The sequence below is a fragment of the Erpetoichthys calabaricus genome, chromosome 14 (genome assembly GCF_900747795.2).
Source record: "Erpetoichthys calabaricus chromosome 14, fErpCal1.3, whole genome shotgun sequence".
Taxonomy (NCBI): domain Eukaryota; kingdom Metazoa; phylum Chordata; class Cladistia; order Polypteriformes; family Polypteridae; genus Erpetoichthys; species Erpetoichthys calabaricus.
In genome coordinates, this window is record NC_041407.2 from 25,800,903 (window position 1) to 25,822,277 (window position 21,375).

The 21,375-nt window shown below is 41.7% G+C and overlaps 1 long non-coding RNA gene and 1 other non-coding gene across 3 annotated transcripts; both read right to left on the reverse strand.

Moving 5' to 3' along the window:
* Positions 1-19,485: 19,485 nt before the first annotated feature.
* Positions 19,486-19,618, reverse strand: LOC114665498 (small nucleolar RNA SNORA76). Its single transcript, XR_003718423.1, has one exon. It is a non-coding gene; the product is annotated as a small nucleolar RNA SNORA76 (small nucleolar RNA).
* Positions 19,619-19,655: 37 nt separating this feature from the next.
* Positions 19,656-20,318, reverse strand: LOC114664759 (uncharacterized). Of its 2 annotated transcripts, none has more exons than XR_003718300.2 (3): positions 20,154-20,318; positions 19,912-19,958; positions 19,656-19,813 (listed from the first exon to the last, which is right to left on the reverse strand). It is a non-coding gene; the product is annotated as an uncharacterized LOC114664759 (long non-coding RNA). The 2 variants fall into 2 exon arrangements; XR_007933473.1 differs by having other exon boundaries at positions 19,908-19,958.
* Between the last annotated feature and the right edge of the window lie 1,057 nt (positions 20,319-21,375).

The following is a 21,375-nucleotide window of genomic DNA, read 5'->3' on the forward strand; positions in this document are numbered from 1 at the left end:
AGTCATTCTGACCCCCTAATCATTCCCTGTCCCTTGTTGGTTATCTGTCTCACCACCTAACAGGTAATGTGTGCTGAGCATATTAGCACAAAAATGGCTGCTGTCGCATCATCCAGGTGGATGCTACGAAGTGGCCCCCCTACTCACTGAAGCGCTTTGAGTAGTGAGAAAAGTGCTAGGTAAAGAATTATTGTTATTAAAAGATGGAGGCCGTTCCAAGTCAGCTGTGTCTAAAATTTGCTATAAACAAAATGGGAAAGTTATGAAAGGAAAACAGGCAGTTAGATCAAGGAAGACGTCAAAAATAGAAAATGCTCAACAAAACGAATGGGGGAAATGGAAGATGATGTGTGTGACAGAATTGTAAGAAGTCAGCTGCATGAAATGGGATTTAAATGCAGAAAAGTCAAACGAAAACTGGAGCTAACACCTAAACAGAAGAAAAGGAGGTTAGGGTCAGATAAAGAGAAGCAATGGAGTGTCGATGATTGGATCTTACCCTGCATCCAGTGTTTGGAGGTCAGCCCTCAGCGACCCTCAACTAAGTAGCTAGCCTAGAAAAAATGATGGATAATAATAAAAAAGCTGTCAGGTCAGCTCTCCAGATCACCAACCACTAATCTTTTGTCATGGTCAGAAGTACTGGTACCCTTTCATTAATTACCGTATATACTCACGGATAAGTCGGGACTTGATTATAACGTATAATTTCCGGTATGTTACAATGTTGGTCGTATAAGTCGAATGTGGAATACTCCTGCTATTGGTCCAAGAGATTGTGTTATGCTATTGCCCACCTGTCAGAGTAACCACCGGGCACACGGCCTTGTTATTCTATGTGGGTGCGGCAATGTGCTGTATCAGCGTGCGCTCCTCACCCCTCTCTCTCTGTTGTGCCTACGTGATACACACGGTAATACCCAAACTACACCGAAGTGACGTTTGCACTGATTTGTATTTTTTGTATCTCACACCCTCATACACTTTTATCGTAAGAGCATCCCTTATCTACGATGGAGCGTACGATCAGAAGAAAATATGGAGCTGGTTTTAAATTAAACGTCGTTGAAGTAGCGAAAGAAATTGGTAACTGTGCTGCTGCAACAAAATTCGATGCGTCTGAGAAACTGATGTGAGATTGGAGGAGGCAAGAAGATTGGGGGGGGGATTTAAGTGTTGCAGTTTTGAATGGGCGTATAAGTCGGGGTCTGATTTTCTGATCGATTTTTCAGGTTTCAAGACCCAAGTTATACGCGAATATATTTGTTACAAAGGAATCCCAATTTTCTAATTAATAAATTGAAGGAATGTTAGGTGGCCTGACCAGGGAGGTGATAAGGTATGGAGACTCAACTGACGAGCGACTTTCAGTGGCAGGCATCGCTCTAAGAACTGAAAGTGGCAACCACAGAAGGCAGAAGACCAACACCCTAGTGGGCACGCTGGCATCTGGACCAGACGGGCTCTGGAGTATCACAAGACCTCATTACGATGAAGCTAAGGGGAATGAGAGGCGATTGCTCGATCCACCTGGATAGTGGTGTGACAGTCTGAGTTGGCTCCACGCTCCCGTTTGCCTTTGGGGAGCCTGTTGCACCGGAGTCGTCGACACCACAACAGAGATGAGTCGCCAGCCAAGGCGAGTTAGTGCTTTAATTTTAAATCACTCCAAAAAAAATAAAGTGATCAGGGCAGTGCGCCAACTCTTCAATAAATAAATGATCCATAAAAACATTGTGAAGGTTAAAAGCAGTAATAAATATATTCCATTAAAAACAACGAAGTTAAAACAAATCAGAGAGGACAGTTACTTTAAAGCAGTCATGAGCCCCAATTCTGCCTTCTCCTCAGCTTATCCCATATGATATCAGGCAAATGAGGAGACGCCCAATTGACAGTTGTAGTCAACCACTATATCCAGGCTCGGGTCCCCATTGCCAGCCCCTTGGCATCTGGGGGGTGCCATGCCGAGCAAGGGTGTGGCACAGAACTCTGGGTCCTATAAATATGCGGTCTTTGTGGGCCCCTTTCATTCAAAAACTAACTTTCATTTCAGGCTTTGAGACAACCCCCAAAAGTGGGCCCTGTTTAGACATTACCCTTCCCCACCCGACTATGACGCCCATGTGCCAAGCTGCAAACATCACATCTCCTGCTGCCTGTCCCTCATGGTAGACCATGCATGTCAGGCCGCTCCTACTCCCTGGTGATCACTCAGTAGCTGCGCCCTTTCTTCAGCCTCGGGCTCCTGCAGCCATGAAGCTCAAAACTGACCTCTCGCTCCTTGCTCTATGGGCGGGCGGGCACTCTCTCTCTCTCTCTCTCTCTCTCTCTCTCTCTCTCTCTCTCTCTCTCTCTCTCTCACACTCTCTCTTTCTTTCTCTCTTTCCACCTATTTACTTAACCCCCCTCTCTTTCTTTCTCTCTTTCCACCTCTTTACTTAATCCCTCTCTCTCTCTTTCTTTCTCTCTTTCCACCTCTTTACTTAACCCCCCTCTCTCTTTCTTTCTCTCTTTCCACCTCTTTACTTAACCCCCCTCTCTCTCTCTCTCTCTCTCTCTCACTCTCAATCTCTCTCTCACTCTCTCTCTTTCCACCTCTTTTCTTAAGCCCTCTCTCTTTCTTTCTCTCTTTCCACCTCTTTACTTAACCCCCTCTCTCTTTCTTTCTCTCTTTCCACCTCTTTACTTAATCCCTCTCTCTCTCTCTTTCTCTCTCTCTTTCCACCTCTTTACTTGACCCCCCTCTCTCTTTCTCTCTTTCCACCTCTTTACTTAACCCCCCTCTCTCTCTCTTTCTTTCTCTCTTTCCACCTCTTTACTTAATCCCTCTCTTTCTTTCTCTCTTTCCACCTCTTTACTTAACCCCCCTCTCTCTTTCTTTCTCTCTTTCCACCTCTTTACTTAATCCCTCTCTCTCTCTTTCTCTCTCTCTTTCCACCTCTTTACTTAACCCCCCTCTCTCTTTCTTTCTCTCTTTCCACCTCTTTACTTAATCCCTCTCTCTCTCTTTCTCTCTCTCTTTCCACCTCTTTACTTAACCCCCCTCTCTCTTTCTTTCTCTCTTTCCACCTCTTTACTTAATCCCTCTCTCTCTCTCTTTCTCTCTCTCTTTCCACCTCTTTACTTGACCCCCCTCTCTCTTTCTCTCTTTCCACCTCTTTACTTAATCCCTCTCTCTCTCTCTTTCTCTCTCTCTTTCCACCTCTTTACTTGACCCCCCCTCTCTCTTTCTCTCTTTCCACCTCTTTACTTAACCCCTCTCTCTCTCTCTTTCTTTCTCTCTTTCCATCTCTTTACTTAATCCCTCTCTCTCTTTCTTTCTCTCTTTCCACCTCTTTACTTAACCCCTCTCTCTCTCTCTCTCTCTCTCTCTCTCTCTCTCCTTCTCTTGAATTTTGAATTGAACTTTATTAATCGATGCTCAACAAATCATTCACAATATCGAAGTAAAGCAAACAAAGAAAACCCCACCTCACCCCAAAAAGAAAACAATACTTAATTTATGTCACATAAGAAAAATCAATTCATTATCTATGTACATGTTTACAATGAACACACCATTTTTCCTCAAAAGAATTCATATTTGCAGTCATTCTGTAGAATTTATATTTATATTCCAAACAATACTCTTATCATATCCCAACGTTTACTTGACTTCACTTTCCACTTTCCCTTTTTTGGATTTATAAATGGCCAGCCTAGCCTTTCCAATGAGAAAATTACCAAGCTGACGTTCATCTCGATTATTCTTATTTCCATTCACCCCATAAATAAATACACAATCATTAAAAGGCAAGTGTTAGGAACATTAAAAAACAGAGGTAAGGATATCTAAGAGAGGCCGAAGTCTAGAACAGAAAACAGTGAAAAAACGGTCGCGCTCTCTCCACAGAAAGGACATTGTGGACTGAAGGTTCAAGCAGTGAGACATAGGAATAAACAGCGATGATGCCACGCAGCACATGCATTGCAAATCACCAGTTCCTTTTGTTCAATGGTAGTCTATATAAGCTGTGGTGTCTCTGCACCTCCAAGCCTGCTCTGCCAGGGTGTCTCTGGTGTTGTGCCAGCACTCAGTCTGTACAGCTCCTTCCCCACAGCACTGTCTAATGAAGTCAGGCTATGCTGTAGATGGCGTACATACGTGACTTCAATATCCTCGGCTTCCAAAGCAGCTGGTGCCACAGTCACACCAGGAAAGGCTGTAATGGACTCTGCTGAGTCTCTGCTGGTGAGGAAATTCACTCTCTCTCACTCACTCACTCACTCACTCACTCACTCACTCATCTTTCACTCACTCACTCTCTCTCTCTCTCTCTCTCTCTCTCACTCATCTTTCACTCATTCACTCTCTCTCTCTCTCACTCTCTCTCTACTTCTCTTTACTTACCCCCCCCCCCCCCTCTTTCTGGCCAGTCTGTTTTCTTCTCCCCCTCTCCTTCCACGCAGGTGAGATAAGCCGGTTCTTCACAACTGAGGTGCCCGACCGACCCACCACACTGCATGTGTATGCAGCGCAATCGGCCCAATACCCTAATTAGCCACGGAGCTAAACGTGCCTGCACACACCCACACCCAAATTTATTTAAATAAAACTTCCTAATACCACAGACCATCTGTCACAAGGGGGCATGTGCAAACTGGGGTGCTTAGACTGAGCAGGAAATAACCCGGACAGCCATTTAGAAGGCAGAGCCATTATGGATCAAGTTGTTTATTGGCATCCATCCTACTCCTTCAGACCTCTTCTGTTGGGGTCTGGAAGATTCACCAACATGGCCACTGCGCCAGAAGAGAGTGTCCCTGAGGCATAGGCTAAGCCGTTGCCCATGGGCATTGGCAGGAGGAGGTATCGCTGACAACATGACTAAGTGTTAAGGGCAGTGGCAGATGCCATTTGTAGAGGAATCCACCACAGCGAGCAACAACATCCAGCTGAGCAGGCCATCGCTTTTGTGTCTCGGTCACAGTACCCTACTTCAAGAATAATCGAAAGAGTTGAGCGCAGTCCCTTAAATGGTAAATTAAGATGACATGCACTTCAGGTAAAAGTTCCTTTAAAGTTTTAGAGCAAACAGATACTGTAAATATGCTTGAACTCTTCAGCTCTCTCATTAACTGGTGCAGGTAACCCGTTTGAAGCTATCATGGAGCAGATGGCGCCGCAGACTGAGCAAGCGTCATGGCGGTTTGAGTGAGAGAAGCGAGGAAGCTGCCGTGTGCCTGTGGTTTATGACTTCAGCTCGGTAAGCAGGACAAGTTGTGGTATTGGCTGACCCAGAAAGTAAAAATTTAATCGCTGACATTATGCCAAGTAATTTAATTGGATGCATTGTCTATACATTTGGTGAACGTGCTTATGAATTCAACAGGTGCCCGCTGGAGATGACGTGTTAATGAAGTTTGTTTAATGTGTCGTGAATGCCAACACACTTGACAGCATGTAGCGTCCTGTCCATTTATTTGTCCTCCACAAGAACAGCACAGTTACATTTATTCTTTTAACAGACACTTTTATCAAAAGAGGTCAGCGTAATCAAGTAAGCATCAGTCTGGGGGGATTGCCTGGGAACATGTGTGACAGGACAAGGTCACGGCACTGATCATCACAAGTGACGAGCTCAGAACAAAATGCAAGAGACTTGATGATTCAGAGTTGGACAGAAATTCACCACACAAGCAAAACTTCAAATGCTTCTTAAACACGTTGAGGGAGTCCAAATTTTGAATGTAGGTGGGCAGCTCGTCCCACCGGTTAGAGTTACACATGAAAAGAGTCCGAGCTGAGATCTGATGCCACGCGGAGGTGACATCACCAGACCTGAGTGGTCAAGAAAGAGCACAAGACCTCACTTTTGAGGTTTAACAACCAAGCACTTGGATTAAAAACAAAGGTCTAAAGCACGCATTATACGATACGACATGAGCAATGTCCAGAAACAGCGATGCATTTAATCTGCATAAATAAAAACGAGGAGCAGCTCCATAATGGTGGACTGCGTGTTGACAGTCTTCAATTAACACCCTGAACAAAGGAAGTCGTATGAGGTTTATTTGTTAAACTTTTTTTTCTTATTAAACAACAGCAACTATGAAGTTATTTAGGGATCTTCACCCATATGAAAAATTGTGCAATTGTTACTTAAAATGAGCTCACATTTCCACGAAAAAATCTTAACAAGTCTCAGTTATTCTCCAGCAACTCCAACTGAATTTACAACAACAAGCGTTTGCCACATAATCAGGGTCCTCATGTATAAACAGTGCGTACGCACAGAAATGTCGCGTACGAACCTTTCCACACTCAAATCGCGATGTATAAAACTTAAACTTGGCGTAAAGCCACGCACATTTCCACGGTACCTCATACCCTGGCGTACGCAATTTCTCCGCTCGGTTTTGCAGACTGGCGGCACCCAGCGTCAAAGCAGTGCTACTGTTCCTGTGTGGTTACCCTTTCTTTCTTAGCTCCACATTCCTGACACGGCTTTATAAATACACTGAAATTAACTGCATATTGTTTATTAGTGTAATGCATCTGATTGTAATTAACCTGCAGCAATATAATGGTCCAGGGAATAGCCATAGCATTCCAAATACCATAACTGCTTTAGCGTTGTTACTCTCACTGCATCTTCTTCTTCTTTCAGCTGCTCTTGTTAGGTGTTGCCACAGCGGATCATCTTTTTCCATATTTTTCTCACTGCACCACTCGGAGTATTTATATCATTGTATCTGAGTGGGGAATCACAGCAGCAGCTGATCGGAAAGAGAATTATCGGTATACAGTTTCAAGTACACACTACCTCAGCCACGGCAAAACGCGTCAAAGCCTTTCCTGTACGGACCTCGCGCTTCAGAAACAGTTTCATCCCAAGAACTATAAACGCACTCAATCAAGTGCTCCTTGTAGAACTGTTTGTACTTATAAGTACAATCACCCCACTGTAAACTTGCACTACAGTTATAATATTGCACAAACTGCGCCACTTTATAAAGCTTGTATTTACATATGATGACGATATCATTTTTAAGATGAAATGCAGCAAAATATGTTGCTTATAGTATACAGATAAAACTTTAACTTCATTTAAATAATCTGTATTGTTATTAATTAAACATGTGAGGACACGGTGCCGCAGTGCTAACTAGTTCAGGGATTGTTCCTGCATTGCGTTGTATTCTTGCTGATGCTGACGCGACACTGGAAGGATAGACGGATAGAATAATTAAACACGTATTACGAAGATATTTCAATGTTCCTTAAAAGTTTTGAAGAATCGGCGTTCTAAGCTTACAGATGGCTTAACGTCTATTACAGAGCTGATTATGTGGCGATTGGGTATTTGGAGAAAGAAAAGTAAGGTGTTGCAGTTGAGGCCCCTATCGACCTCTTGAACCCTCAGGTACCACTCCAAATACTGGGTAAAAATCCAATTATTATTTATTTTATAATAATGTGCACAAAGCACCCTCCACTCCACACTATTCATACAATCAATAATCAATACACTATAACAACCAATCCTCCTCTCCCAGACGTGTTGCCACCCTTCCACCCAGCTCAGCTCAGCGTCTGGGATTTCCCATAGTCCTTTTATAGTCCTTGACCTGGAAGTGTTTCGCCCTCTCTGTCCACGTGACTAGGAACACTTCCAGGTCATATAAAAACTCCATTTCTTCACCCCGGAAGCATGTTGTTCCTTCCGGTCATGTGTTTATGACGCACTTCCGGGTTATAGGGCACGTAGCACTCTGTGAGCCTCCCTGCAGTGACCCCTGGTGGCCCCGACGTTATCCAGCAGGGCTGTGTATTAAAACTCCATAGTCCATGATGCCCTGCTGGAACTTGGGGCATCCCTAAGTTGCAGGTAGGGCTCCATCCAGCGGCTTGGAGGTGTTAACCGGAATAAATGGCCGGCAATCCCTCACAAAGGACAGAAATTGGAGGTTAGTACATTTGAAAGAGACAGTACTGCAGCAATAAATTATTTCATCGAAGGTCGCACATGGCGCAGCAAGCCTCTTGCGTGAGATATGAACAATCACTGCGCCACCATGTTCCCATGTTTAATAACATGCTTTCATTCCTATCATCCTGAAAATGATATCACGTATACATCTCAGTATTTTAATTATTCAGAGAGCTGTAATATCACGAATGTAATGGATTCTGTGTCCTGTCGGAGAAAAAGAAAGCCCGTTTAAGAAGCAGGTAGTGATTCACACACATAGAAGATCAAATACAGAACAAAGCATTTAATGTGCTACTTTAGTTACAATGGGATTTGAGAAACTAGTAATGATTAATATACTGATTTACTGATATAAATGATTTTAAGATGAAGTTTATGATGTTCTACTTTAATGACAAAATAAACTACGTGATTAAAGTGGAAATTTCGAGATTAAAGTTGTCATTTTGTGCTTTTTCCCCACTATGTGCCTATTTTTTTTGTCTGTACCCTAATAAGATTTCATATGACACTCAGACGGTCGGCTACGAGTCGCCTTTTCACGCTGACTTTGATATGTGACTTCTTTTTTATTTCGGGCACTGTGCGACTTTGCGAACTTGATCTTTCGAGTTTCTCCGTCACTATGTCACTCGATCAACTTCCTTTTGTTGATTATACCACTGTTTAAACCAACAAATACCAAGTGGAGGCAAAGGAAAAACGTACTATTTGCTGAAATTCTTATATTTTCTCCCATGCTTTTCCCATTGTCTTTTCACAGAAGGCTATTTATATTGATTTGCATATTCAAAGAGGCATAATTCTGGGAGGAGTTGGGGCGGGACAGAAGGCGCGTGCGTTACTTTTCACGCTGATCGGGATTTATGTAGTGGAAGAACGTGAAAGTTTGCGTACGCACAGATTCCTGCATCTGGATTTTTCTGTGCGTACGCACATTCCCGCTTTTGTGCTTATGCCATGTTATAGTGTGAGTTCTACACACGGCATTATACATGAGGCCCCGGGTCCATACTTCTGTAAATATGGAGACAGAGGCTGCTTGCTGGAGGTGGTCTTCAAGTGGAGTGACACACTGCCTCACAGCCTGCCCCCAGGTTCAAATCCCACTGGGTGTGTAGATTTTCCTACTAAATCCCTGGCTACTTACTTGGTGAATGTAAACTGGTCCGCTATTAATTTCCAAGTGTACAAAAGTATACTTTGTGATGGACTGGCACCCTGAACTGAATTTGGTGGGTGTGAAAATGGAAGATTCTGAAATGGATTACAGGCTGCTGTGCTACGTGATAGGATGGTAAAGGCTCGTTTAAATACGGAGTTAGGAGGTACCGTGGACAACAGTAAAAGAACAATTATTGAACATTTACTGTAGCTGCGTTTACCCAAAGTTACCAAACTTCAGCAGCTCTAGTTTGCAAATGGGATTTGGCAAAGGCGTGACACGTTGAAATGATTCTACAGACAAAATATCTTCGTTTTTAAAAGCTTTAGTAAAAATTCAAAAACAGTTCACGCCAAAAGGAGAAAATTGATAAAGCAAAAAACAAGAAAAGTTCTGTTTAAACCTTAAAATTCATAAGTTTACTTATACAGTTGAACCATTTCTAAACGTTATAAACTCATTTCTAAACAGTCAGAAAACTGTATGCTATCCCACTTCTATGCTGTAAATGGGTCTTTCAATCTCGGCTAGCACTGGGACCAGTTCTACAGCACAACTGACTCAATTAACACACTGGATCTTAGTTATAGCAAGAAAGTCCTAATTTACAGGGGGTAAAAGGCTCTACCATTGTCTATGACTATGAAAGAAAATTATCTGTCTATTATATAAAAAAATCCTGAGACAACACGAGACTTTTTTCAAGAGATTTTTTCAAGTCTTGCGAGATGAGACTTTGGCCATGAGATTTTGTTAAGTCCCGCCCTCCTCTCAATTATATTCAGCCACGTCCACAGTCCTCTCATCTCTCATTTGTGTGAATGCTTTTGTCAGACACGTTTTCCTCACTTTAAGTTCCCAATTAAAAAAAACGTATTATGTCCAAATCTTATTGAAGAATTTCATCGTGAAGGGTTATCAACAGAAAAAATGAGTACATGGGCAATCCTAGCACAATGAAGTCAAACGAATTAATGCCAAAAATGACGATTGGCTACACAGCAAATTGGTTAAACGCGTATCAATAGACTACGCTGAAATGGTGGTGATCATGCAGAAGATGAAAACATCAACTTACAGTATCACGAAGAAAATCTATAACCGTTAACACCGTCCAGTCTTCCACTGCACAAATTACTGTAGAATGAAGGATGTATCCTAGAAAGGTAATGTAGTCCATCTTCAGGGGATAACATTAGACACCAAAGGAGATCTTGAGATGCCATTCGTATTCAAATGTTAACAGTGTCCTGTTTTGCTATGACAGTTAACAAATCTCAGAGTCAAACATTCGAAAAAGTCAGTTTATTTATTAGAGAGAGAGAAACAAAATTCACTCACGGGCAGTACGTTGCATTGTCACCATGAAAGTCCAAACACAGAATCAAAATTCAATGCGATATTGACGAAAATTTAATTCCAAAAATTGTTTTTACTGAAGTTTTACAGTAAAAGTGCAAGTTTAAAAAGTATTTGCGTGTTAATTTCAAAGCCAAACAGAATGAAATCGTATTACGCAATGAATACCTCTAACGTAACATGAAACATAATTCACTTTCAAATTATTACATTTTACTATTTTTTAATATGGTTAATTACTTACTGTAATGTAAAATAGTTAGTTCTATTATGCATATATAACAATTCCCATGAAAACAACAATCTGTTTAAATTGTACATCCGCTTCCGCATACGCGAGCATACAGAACCGCAAAGAGGCTAACACGTAGAGCAGGCCCTGGGGTTGGTAAGCAAAGCGAATGGGGGGGGCAAAGTCCCTTAGAATTCTATTCAAATAAGGCAAACACTAACATGAGTTTAACTTACGAAGTATTAACTTTATAGGATTGGCTCTTTCACTTACAATTGTGTATACTGTTCCAAAAAAAATGAAGGGAACACTTAAATCACACATCAGATCTCAATGAACGAAATATTCATGTGGAAACTCTTTACTGAGTAACGCCGTGTAATTCACTGAGAACAAAATGGTGTAACAACGGTCAATGGAAACCAAAATCACCAACCCACTGAAGGCTGATTCAACATCACACTGAAAATCAAAGTCAAAAACTGAAATCCCAGGCTGTGTGAACTTCAACAAGGCAACTCCTAATGTGGCTCAGTAGTGTGTGTACCCCTCACGTGCCTGTATGAACTCCCGACGATGTCTGGGCGAGCTCCTGATGAGATGGTGGATGGTGTCTTTGGGGGGATCTCCTCCTAGACCTGAATCAGGGTACCAGTGAGCTCCTGGACAGTCCGTGGTGCTAATTGGTGGTGTTGAATGCACCGATACATAACATCCGAGTTTCATGCGGGCCATTCAATGGCGCCAATACCTTTGTCATCCAGGACCTGCCTACACACTCTGGCCACATAAGGCTGGGCATTGTCCTTCACTAGGAGGAACCCAGGCGCCCACTGCACCAGCGTAAGGTCTGACAATGGCTTTGAGGATTTCAACAGCAGTCAGGGTACCATAGCCTAGCATGTGGTGGTCTTTGCAACCCTCCAAGGATATGCCTCACCAGACCATCACTGATGATGTGGCAGGCTGATAACATTCACCATGGTGTCTCCAAACTTATATCTGTCACATTTTCTCAGTGTGAACCTGTCCCAACACCAACAGTGGTATTCTCTGGCAAATGCCAATCGAGCTGTATGGTGTACAGGTCCCACTAGAGAACATCGAGCTCTCCTGCCACACTCATGGAGTCGTTTAGTGACCGTTTGGCCAGAAACATGCACACCAGTAGCCAACTGGAGGTCATTTTGTAGGGATCTGGCAGTGTTCCTTTTCCTCCTGGCACAAAAGAGCAGATACCAGTCCTGCTGTTGGGTTGATGCCCTTCCACGGCCCTATGCAGCTCTCCTCATGCAACGGCCCATCTCCTGATATCTCCTCCATGCACAGCAAACCATCTTGCGACGGCACGTATGGATGTGCCATCCTGGAGGAGCTGGAGTACCTGTGCAAACTGAATTGGCTGCAGGTACCGCCTCATGCTACCAGGACACTAACAAAACGCAAAACTACAAGAGAACCAGTCGGGAAGGAGAAGCAGAGAGCAACTGTCTGTGTCCACCTTTCCCTTTGTGGAGATGTCTTGCTGTTGCCTCTGCAGTGCACCAGTTGTCACTTTCATTGGCACCAAAGCAGGTGAAGTTGATTCACAATCGCTTTTGCTTCCCAAATTGATATCCCTGAAGCTTCTTTGACTTGGGGTTAGACTGGGATAATGTCGTGTTCCCTTCATTTTTTAGAGCATTGTACTTGATAGACATTATCACCGAGATATGACTTGCATAGCATAAACACATCAGTGACAATTTCATAACATGATAACTTATTGTACAAACATGTGAGTTTGCTTAATGGCAGATTCCAAATTTGACCTGTATGATCAGGGTTGAGAACGTTAACGGTCACTTTCCTTTTATACTAAATTTGTGACTGTATAATTAGTGGACTCTCTCATGAAGTTTAGTATTTACTCTTTGGTTTCTCGTGGAGATACGCAAGAAAAACCATCCAGTCACACGAGTACCGTCCTGAACTCTCTTATCACCTCCATTCACTGTATGAACCTGCATGATACAACTACAGAGCCAAGGCCCACAGGACGTCCAACCTCTGTCTGGCTAGGGATCAAAGCAAGCCCAGGGCCCTTCTTGGCACCACTGGTGAAAGGTCAGGAGTCGACCCAAGATGGGCCACCATTTACACGCTCACTTGGTCAAACCTCTCAAGGGACTGTCGATAGTCTTCAGAACGTTTCTAGCAGATGTGGAAGGGCTGAAATTCCCTTCTTGAGACAATAATGCAATGATGGTGATGGACTGAACTGGAGCTCTCTGTACTTGTTATTCACTAACTTGCCATTTTTAGTCCTGTATAAAGTAGCACATGTCATACTTTGAGGTGAACAAAGGTAAAGTCAAGTAGATAAGTTTGGTTTCAGCTAAGTGAGGTCTTATCATTTCCTTTCAATCAGACTTCCTTGACAACAATCTTTTAAGTCCTTCCTCCTGAACTCTGCTCAGAGCAGCGGTTGAAAACTTTTTACTCCAATTTCTGCTTTTACTCGGACCCCAATCTAAAGTACGCAGGGAGATTTCAGCCATACCGTTTAAATAAGAATACACTCCCAAGTATTTTCTGCATCTATTTAGTACAGGGGTCACCAATTCCGGTCCTGGAGGACCACCATGGCTGCAGGTTTTCATTCTAACCCTTTTAATTTTTATTAGTGACTGCCGTATTTATGCTGCTAATTAACTTCTTGTGAATTCACTTCAACTGAATTGCTTTTTATTACCACGCTTCACCTGTTTGTTGTCTGGTACAAACTTTGTAATCGATATTTAACCCACTTCCTATTGTCCACATGACTTAAAACTTTGCACACTTACTCACTTCCGATGATAATTCATGAATCAATAATCAGTTTCACTAATTGATCAATTAATCCATGTTAACTAAGGAATGAAATTTTCATATGAAGAATAGTTCAAAATTTCACCAATAGATGGCGCTAGTAACAGGTAGAAATATTTAAGGAAGTGTTAAAATATTGATTACAAAATTATATTAAAGTAAACCCAAAGCTAAAAAGTTGAAAATAATATATATATAAAAAAATACTTATATGCTTATATTAAGTTAAAAAGTGTACTAAAAAGTAAAAATTATGTCTCTCATCCATCCATCCATCATCCAACGTCGCTATATCCTAACTACAGGGTCACGGGGGTCTGCTGGAGCCAACACAGGGCGCAAGGCAGGAAACAAACCCTGGGCAGGGTGCCAGCCCACTGCAGGGCACACCCACACACCAGGGACAATTTAGAATCGCCAATGCACCTAACCGGCTTGTCTTTAGACTGTGGGCGGAAACCCACGCAGACACGGGGAGAACATGCAAACTCTATGCAGGAAGCGAACCTGGATCTCCTAACTGCAAGGCAGCAGCACTACCCACTGCACCACCGTCTGTCACATCACTCATAAAATAAAAGTGTAGGCGCTTTTCATAAATCAACATTCAACAAACACTTCTTAAAATCTTAGCAAAAGCGCCCACCTTTTATTTTACGAGTGATGTACGAGAGTCGTATTTTTTACTTTTTAGTACACTTTTTTAACTTAATATAAGCGTGGTTTTTAAAAAGTATTTAATATACTGTATATTGAAGATTTCTTCATCCTGCGGTGGGTTGACACCCTGCCTGGGTTTGGTTCCTGCCTTGTGCCCTGTGTTGGCTGGGATTGGCTCCAGCAGACCCCCGTGACCCTGTGTTTGGATTCAGCGGATTGGAAAATGGATGGATTTCTTCATCGTCCCTCTGAATTACTTCATTTCTTTCCTTAAACAGAAATGAAATGTGACGTGAGGAAGCCAACAGAAGACCACCTAAGTGAGGGCCTCAAACTCCAACCACTTTCACTCCAACCAGCTGCTCAATGAGGCGCCGACTCTTGTCGTTCATTAAACTCGTTCTTTAATTCCGTGGCTTGTTGCTGCTCTCGTGGTACATTAGCAGACATTTCTGTTGAGTTTCTCTTTTCTAAGAGCTCTGTTAAAATGTTTTGGAGACCTGAGCAGACCAACATGCCCGAGACCTTCATCGTTCTTTATTTTCAGATATTGTATGATGGTCACCAGTTGTTTTTGGGTCATTTTTTATCTCATTATTATTTGTCTGCTAATTAAAGAAAAAGAAACAATTCAGGGGTCTGAGTCTTCAAGAACAAGTCAATTAAAATGAGTTCAAAAGAAGTGAATCAGCAGCAAAAACAGGTCACTCATTTAATAAAAGAGGTTGGAATGAAAACCTGCAGCAGTAGCTGCGAGTTATCAGCATGTTAAAGTCCTGCAGGTATTCCCTCTGTGGCCCAGTCAGACCAGCCAAGCTATGGCGCACTTCAGTCCTGGAGAGTAACGGTGGCTGCAGGGTTTCACTGCACTTGCCGAGTTACAAGACAATGGTTCCCATCCATCCACTTTCCAATCCACTGAATCCGAACACAGGGTCACGGGGGTCTGCTGGAGCCAATCCCAGCCAACACAGGGCACAAGGCAGGAACCAATCCCAGGCAGGGTGCCAACCCACCGCAGGACACACACAAACACACCCACACACCAAGCACACACTAGGGCCTATTCAGAATCGCCAGTCCACCTAACCTGCATGTCTTTGGACTGTGGGAGGAAACCGGAGCCACTAATGCAAAAATTAATGTTGCTGGGCTTCAATTTTTTTAATTTTCACACTTGTATTAACTGGCTGTGGTGCACAAAACACAAACATTCTACGACATTTGTGCCAGATTAAGAAATTGTATCATTGAGGATATTGTTGTTTGAATAAACCGCAAAAAAGTTACCTGAAGAAAGAATTTACAGCCATTTAGACCTTCTGGTACAAATACTGAGGACCCCACTAATGGGAGGCAAAATACTTGGTTCAATTGCACATGATGTTATTCGTAACACCACACTATTAGTTATATGGTGGTCACATTCATCCAAGGCAACTTCTAGCCATTTGAGAAGATACAAGTGAAGTGACTGCTCACCGTCAAACTGTCAGTTAGGCCCGAAGCCCAACACCTTTAACACTCCTCCACAAACTTGTGTATTCATATTCATGAAAAATCCACTGCTTACGCCCTTAATCACTCTTACCAAGAGGATGCAAATGTTAGCACTTTATTAAAAACAAATGTCTGTGCTGTATTTTAATGTTAAGCCCCTAGGCGGCTCTTTAGGCAGTTTGATAAATGAAGGAAGCGAAGGGTGCAACCCGATCATCTGGAAAGTTACATTTCCCCAAGGGCACAAATCAGGTACTTCAAGCACATTAAAAATGGACTAAACGGATGGCATGACAAAGGAAAACAGAAGTTTTTGACAAATTCATAACATTTATTGGGATTACAAAAAATATACAGAAATTGGAATATTATAGAAATTCATACGTCCAACTGGAACTTAACATAATGGCACCAAACAGGTTTCTCACGACCCATTCTAGTGTTGGGCTCCGTGCGGGAGGTTTCAGTGCCGTCCGGTTAGTACACAAACTGTCATCTGATATTATAAAAAAAAAAAAAATTAAAGCTTATGGATGGCAAAACTCCATTCTGGGGCTTCCCTCGTGAGGGGATTTCCGTAGCCATTGGTATTCATTCCTGCCACAATAAGAATCAGAAGTTAAATTGTAGCTACTCTCGTTAACCTCAAGTTGCTGAAACCGAACTCATAAAGCAGTCATCATGAATTTTTTAATAGTAAAGTCTTAATCAGCAATGACACCACATTGATCAGTTGTTAATTCACAGCTTATGAATGACTGAACAAAGTGGGTTATGATCTTTACTCCTGACCGTACGCTAACATGATCAATACACCAGTGATGGTTAAGCCTTAACTATTAAAACCCTCACTTCATTGATCACTTGTCCACTTATTGGAACCAAGTATTCAGATGGACGAAAAAAGCAGGGATTGCCAAACTCAGTCCTGGGGACCCCCTATGGTTACACATTTTTGTTCTAACCAGTTTCTGTTTTTAATTGGACTCCTGGGCTGATTAAGTGAGCTGTTATTTCCCAAGTTCTGTGAACAATATAGAAATTAGAAAAAAATAAATAAAATGTACCAAACTGTTGTATGGGAATAATGTACTTTGGTACTTGTGTACTAAACAGACGGCAGTTTCTACCCATTCTAGTGTTGGGCTCCATGGAGGTGGCACCCCAGTTGCTTAATTTTTAGATTTTAAATTATTAGACTGGCCTACCCCAACTACAAATACTAACCTTAAAGTTAGTGGAGGTGAAGCATAGTCACCTATAGCTCCCTAATATTAATGTCCACTTCGGGTGCCTAATCTTAAAAACGAAAATCCGATTTGCGTCACAATAGAAAAGGGTACTAGCTGTCCGTTTAGTACACAAGTACCTGTATTTTTTTAACTATATTTTCATTCTATTTTTCCAGACGTTCTAATAGTTTAATCCATTATTTACTAATTAGCGGGTCTGACACTAACGTAGTTGCGGCCTTTCACAGTTCAGCGTTGTTTGCCTGGGTGTCTGCTCTGCTCGCTTTTAATTGTCATTATTAGGATACAATGAAGGGGGGAAAACTACAAGGGCAAAATATAATGAAAGCAACAAACGGTAAGCATTTAAATCTATAGCAAAAATTGAAATATTTCTAAATGTATAAATCAAGCTGCTTTAAATGTAGAATAAAAGAAAAAAAATACCAGCTAATGAGATCAGCGTGTTGTCACCGATTACAAATCTGCTTGAAGCAAAAATCCGCAGCCACAGTGGGTCCCCAGGAGTGAGTTTGGGAATCCATGCACTAAAGACCACTCCTTTTTTTTGTCTTTGATTTTGACATATTTTGTTAACCCCCCCACCAAGTAGAAATTGTCTTTCCACATTACCTAAGCAAATGTATGACTTAAACACATTTACAGAGACCACAAAAATATTTTTTTTAAAATCTGGATCTTGGGAAAACACATTGCTGGTCTTGGTCAGATTATTCACAGCAAAGTACATTTATGTGTGCTTTAATAACAGTTACTCACAAAAAACCCGATTTAAAAAAAATGCAGGGCAAACCTTTATTGCAGTTTGAGAAACTGGGATTTGCCCCGAGAAACCTCTGCAAGTAACCCTGTGTTGTGGGCCTTGTAAACTTTGAACACGTTGCAGTTAAGGATTGTGTAGTGTGTGTGTCGGTTGCACTGTGTCCTGCAGCGCACGCGTTTGCCTTACACAGACATCAAATTGCCGTGGGTTCAAAAACAAGTGACCACAAAGAGAAATTTCCCAAGTAAAACACTTCTCATCTTTATAAATGTTAACTTTCCTTTACCATATCCTTTTTAATTCACCCTTTGCTGTGTAGTTTACTCCGTGTATTGTATCCAAATACTGAAGATTAGTGATGAGCAGTACAGACCCAGGTGCCAATGACACTGAACAGAAGGGGCTACTTAATACATCATTTCTTCTCCCGACAGTAACGTCTTAATATTTCAGAAATTGCTACATTTATTTAGATGAGCTGAATGTACAAGTGCTAAGCTTATCAGCACACGTTCAGGAGACAGAGGCTCCCATCCTGGTTTTCAGATTTATGACCATTCATGTTGAAACTGTTTTAGCACATTTGATTATCGGAGCGTTTCCCCAAAGGAGAAATCCACCACAAAAAGACTTGTGTACCTCAAAAGGAGACATTTAAGAAACCAGGTTTATGTCTTAACCGAGTTACTCATCTTAACATAGTTGTATCTAAATGCACGGTGCGCGATTCAGCCGACACTTTTCCTAAAAGACAAATCCATTTCAAAAACCACCAAAGGCACTCTTATGCCATTTTTATTTATTTTAAAACATGCATATAGGAATGCAAATAATCCAATTGCCAGTTTGAATGCCATAAATGGCAGAAGGGACTCTTACACCATTGGAACCTTGAGCAAGACCCTGAACCTGTAATTGCTTCGTTCTGGGTAGGACATTAACCTGCATCCAGCCTTGCAAGCAGGTCCAACTTACTGGGAAAACTTGGGGGGTGATGGCAGAATTAGCACTCCAGCTTAAGTGTCACCCATTGCACTCAGATCCCAATCCATATGGTTTGCAGTGTGGTGGGAGCGGCGAGGCGCTACATGCTCCCAATCTCTAACATGCATATTATCAGTTAGGTCAGGGGTGGGCAATGTTGGTCCTGGAGAGCCGCACTGGCTGCAGGTTTTTGTTCTAACCCAGTTTAATGAGAAAACAATTATTGCTGATGAAACACTTAAGTGACATTTTGATGCTTCATTTTAGTGGTCTTGCTTGTTAAGGTTCCCCACACTTGATTGCTTATTTCAATCTTAAACTGCTGCATTCGTTTTAATGGCTCCTTATTAGCAATTAAAAGTAAATGACAAAGCAGCCAGCAGTTCTCCATCCATTTTGTTTTCATTTACATCTGTGTGTTCATCGTGCACTGTTTTTTAAATAAAACATGTAATAGAAAATGTGACACTGAAAATTGTTTTAGGCTTCAAATCATTTACATGATATACTTGGAGAGTAAAACAATCTACGATATAAGAACCTTACATTGCAGACTAACGAGCTATAAAATTAAATAAGGTCTAAGATTGGAAAGGATTGGTTTCTAATTAAGGAATTGGGTTAGAATGAAAACCTGTAGCCACTGTGGCTCTCCAGGACCGACATTGCCCACCCATGGTTTAGGTTAATACTATCTCGCCTCCTACTAATGTGCCCCAGTACAGCTACCACACCAAGTTTGTAACTTGCCTTTACAAGAGTACCATAGTTGTAATTCTAAGGCACCCCAGTTAGAACAAGTCCGTTAATTTTGCACCACTGCTTGGCCCTAAAAATCCACAGCAGGAGTCAAGGGTTCAAAGGCAGTGCAAAAAAAAAAAAATGTAAATAATGAGACGGAGAACAGTGTTTTACAAAAACCTTTTATTTCATGTCAAATTTTACCACCACGATTATATGAAATTATACAAACCTGAAGGATGCGTCTAGGCAATTTCCAATAAAATAAACACATGCCGGTCTCCTTTCTAACCGAGACTCGCTCATGATTGTCCCGGACTGCGGCTGAAAGAGAGCACAGCACAGACGCCGTCATTCGTCACTGAAGCCATGCCACTCATTTAAAATAAAAATAAACACACTACAAAAACCTGGATACGTACCCTCGTGGCTTTCAACTCTGCAATCAAGCCTTCTTTCAAAGGTCAACCTGAAAAGAAACGAAATGAGCAAAGCAGAATTAAAATAAAAGAAAAAGACTCGACACCACGTGGCAGCAAAGACTTGTCAGGCCATCAGAAGAAAATTGAACTTCAGCTTTTCACTCAGCAGTCTAACACGTTTTAACTTCATCACTTGCTGCTATAACAATCCATACGTGAGCCACCAGGAATTTAAAACGTACCTTAAGAGTTGTGCTTTACGTGTATGGAATGCAGTCAGCAGGCCTCATGTCGGCTCAAATACACGCGTCCTCTGAAAAATAAAGTGTTGATGAGACGTCACGTTTTGAAACAATACCCAGACACTCTACTGTATATTATACCACTAGATATCTATTTGAAAAAAATATATAAGCCACAAACCTCGGGACATCAAGGAGTCCACATGGCTGTACGACAGGCCAGACAGCTCAAACCCTGATAACATTCTAAATAAATCTGAGCAATAAAACGAAAACTCACTTAATACAAAAAAAAAATACAGTACATAATCAAACGAACCAAAAAAAGTTAGATTGCCTGGTGAAAACGTGAACAAACAACACAATTCATCCACGTTTACCGCACACGCACAGCCCATGCAAAACGCATGCTGACCGTCTTACAAGAGTCCGTGGAACAGAAGGCGGGTTACCGTGACGTACTTCCGGAAAGGCGGGGCGCTCCGTCACATCGCTTTCTCTCATCTCATTGGAAGGTTTGAAATGTCCTCGTTTTATTGTTTTTATTTATTAAAACATATACGATTATAAATGAATGATTCTAACTTTAAATGTTCATTATAATTAATTTTTATGTTACTTTGCGTATTGTCATACTGTATAATCTAACAAGCGATAATTTTCTTACTGTTTTTCTTAATGTGCGAGTCACGACGGGCAAATTTACTGTGGAGAATCAACCCAAGAGCCGGAGAAACTTAAAACTTTTAAGATGGTAAGAATGTAGGGGTGTCCATCTGCGATCCTGGAGGGCCACAGGTTTTCAGTCGAACCCTTTTCTTAATTAGTGACCAGTTTATGCTGCTAATTAACTTCTTTTGCTTCTTAACTTCTTGAAGCCTTCTTAAACTTTTTCCGACTCCTTAATTGTTTCCTTTCCATAATTAACAGCCAAACGATAATGAGATACATAATGAGCCTAAACATGATCAGCAAACTGTGACCATCATACAATATCTGAAAATAAAGAAAGATGAAGGTCTCAGGAATGTTGATCTGCTCGGGTCCCCAAAGCATTTTGACGATGTTCTTAGAAAAGAGAAAATCAAAAGTTTTGGAAATGTCTGCTGTGAGAGAATGAGAGCTGCAACAAGTCATGGAATTAAATAACGGGTTTATTTAACCACAAGAAGTGGCTTCTAACTAGGGAACTGGTTGCAGTGAAATGGGTCGAGTTTGACGG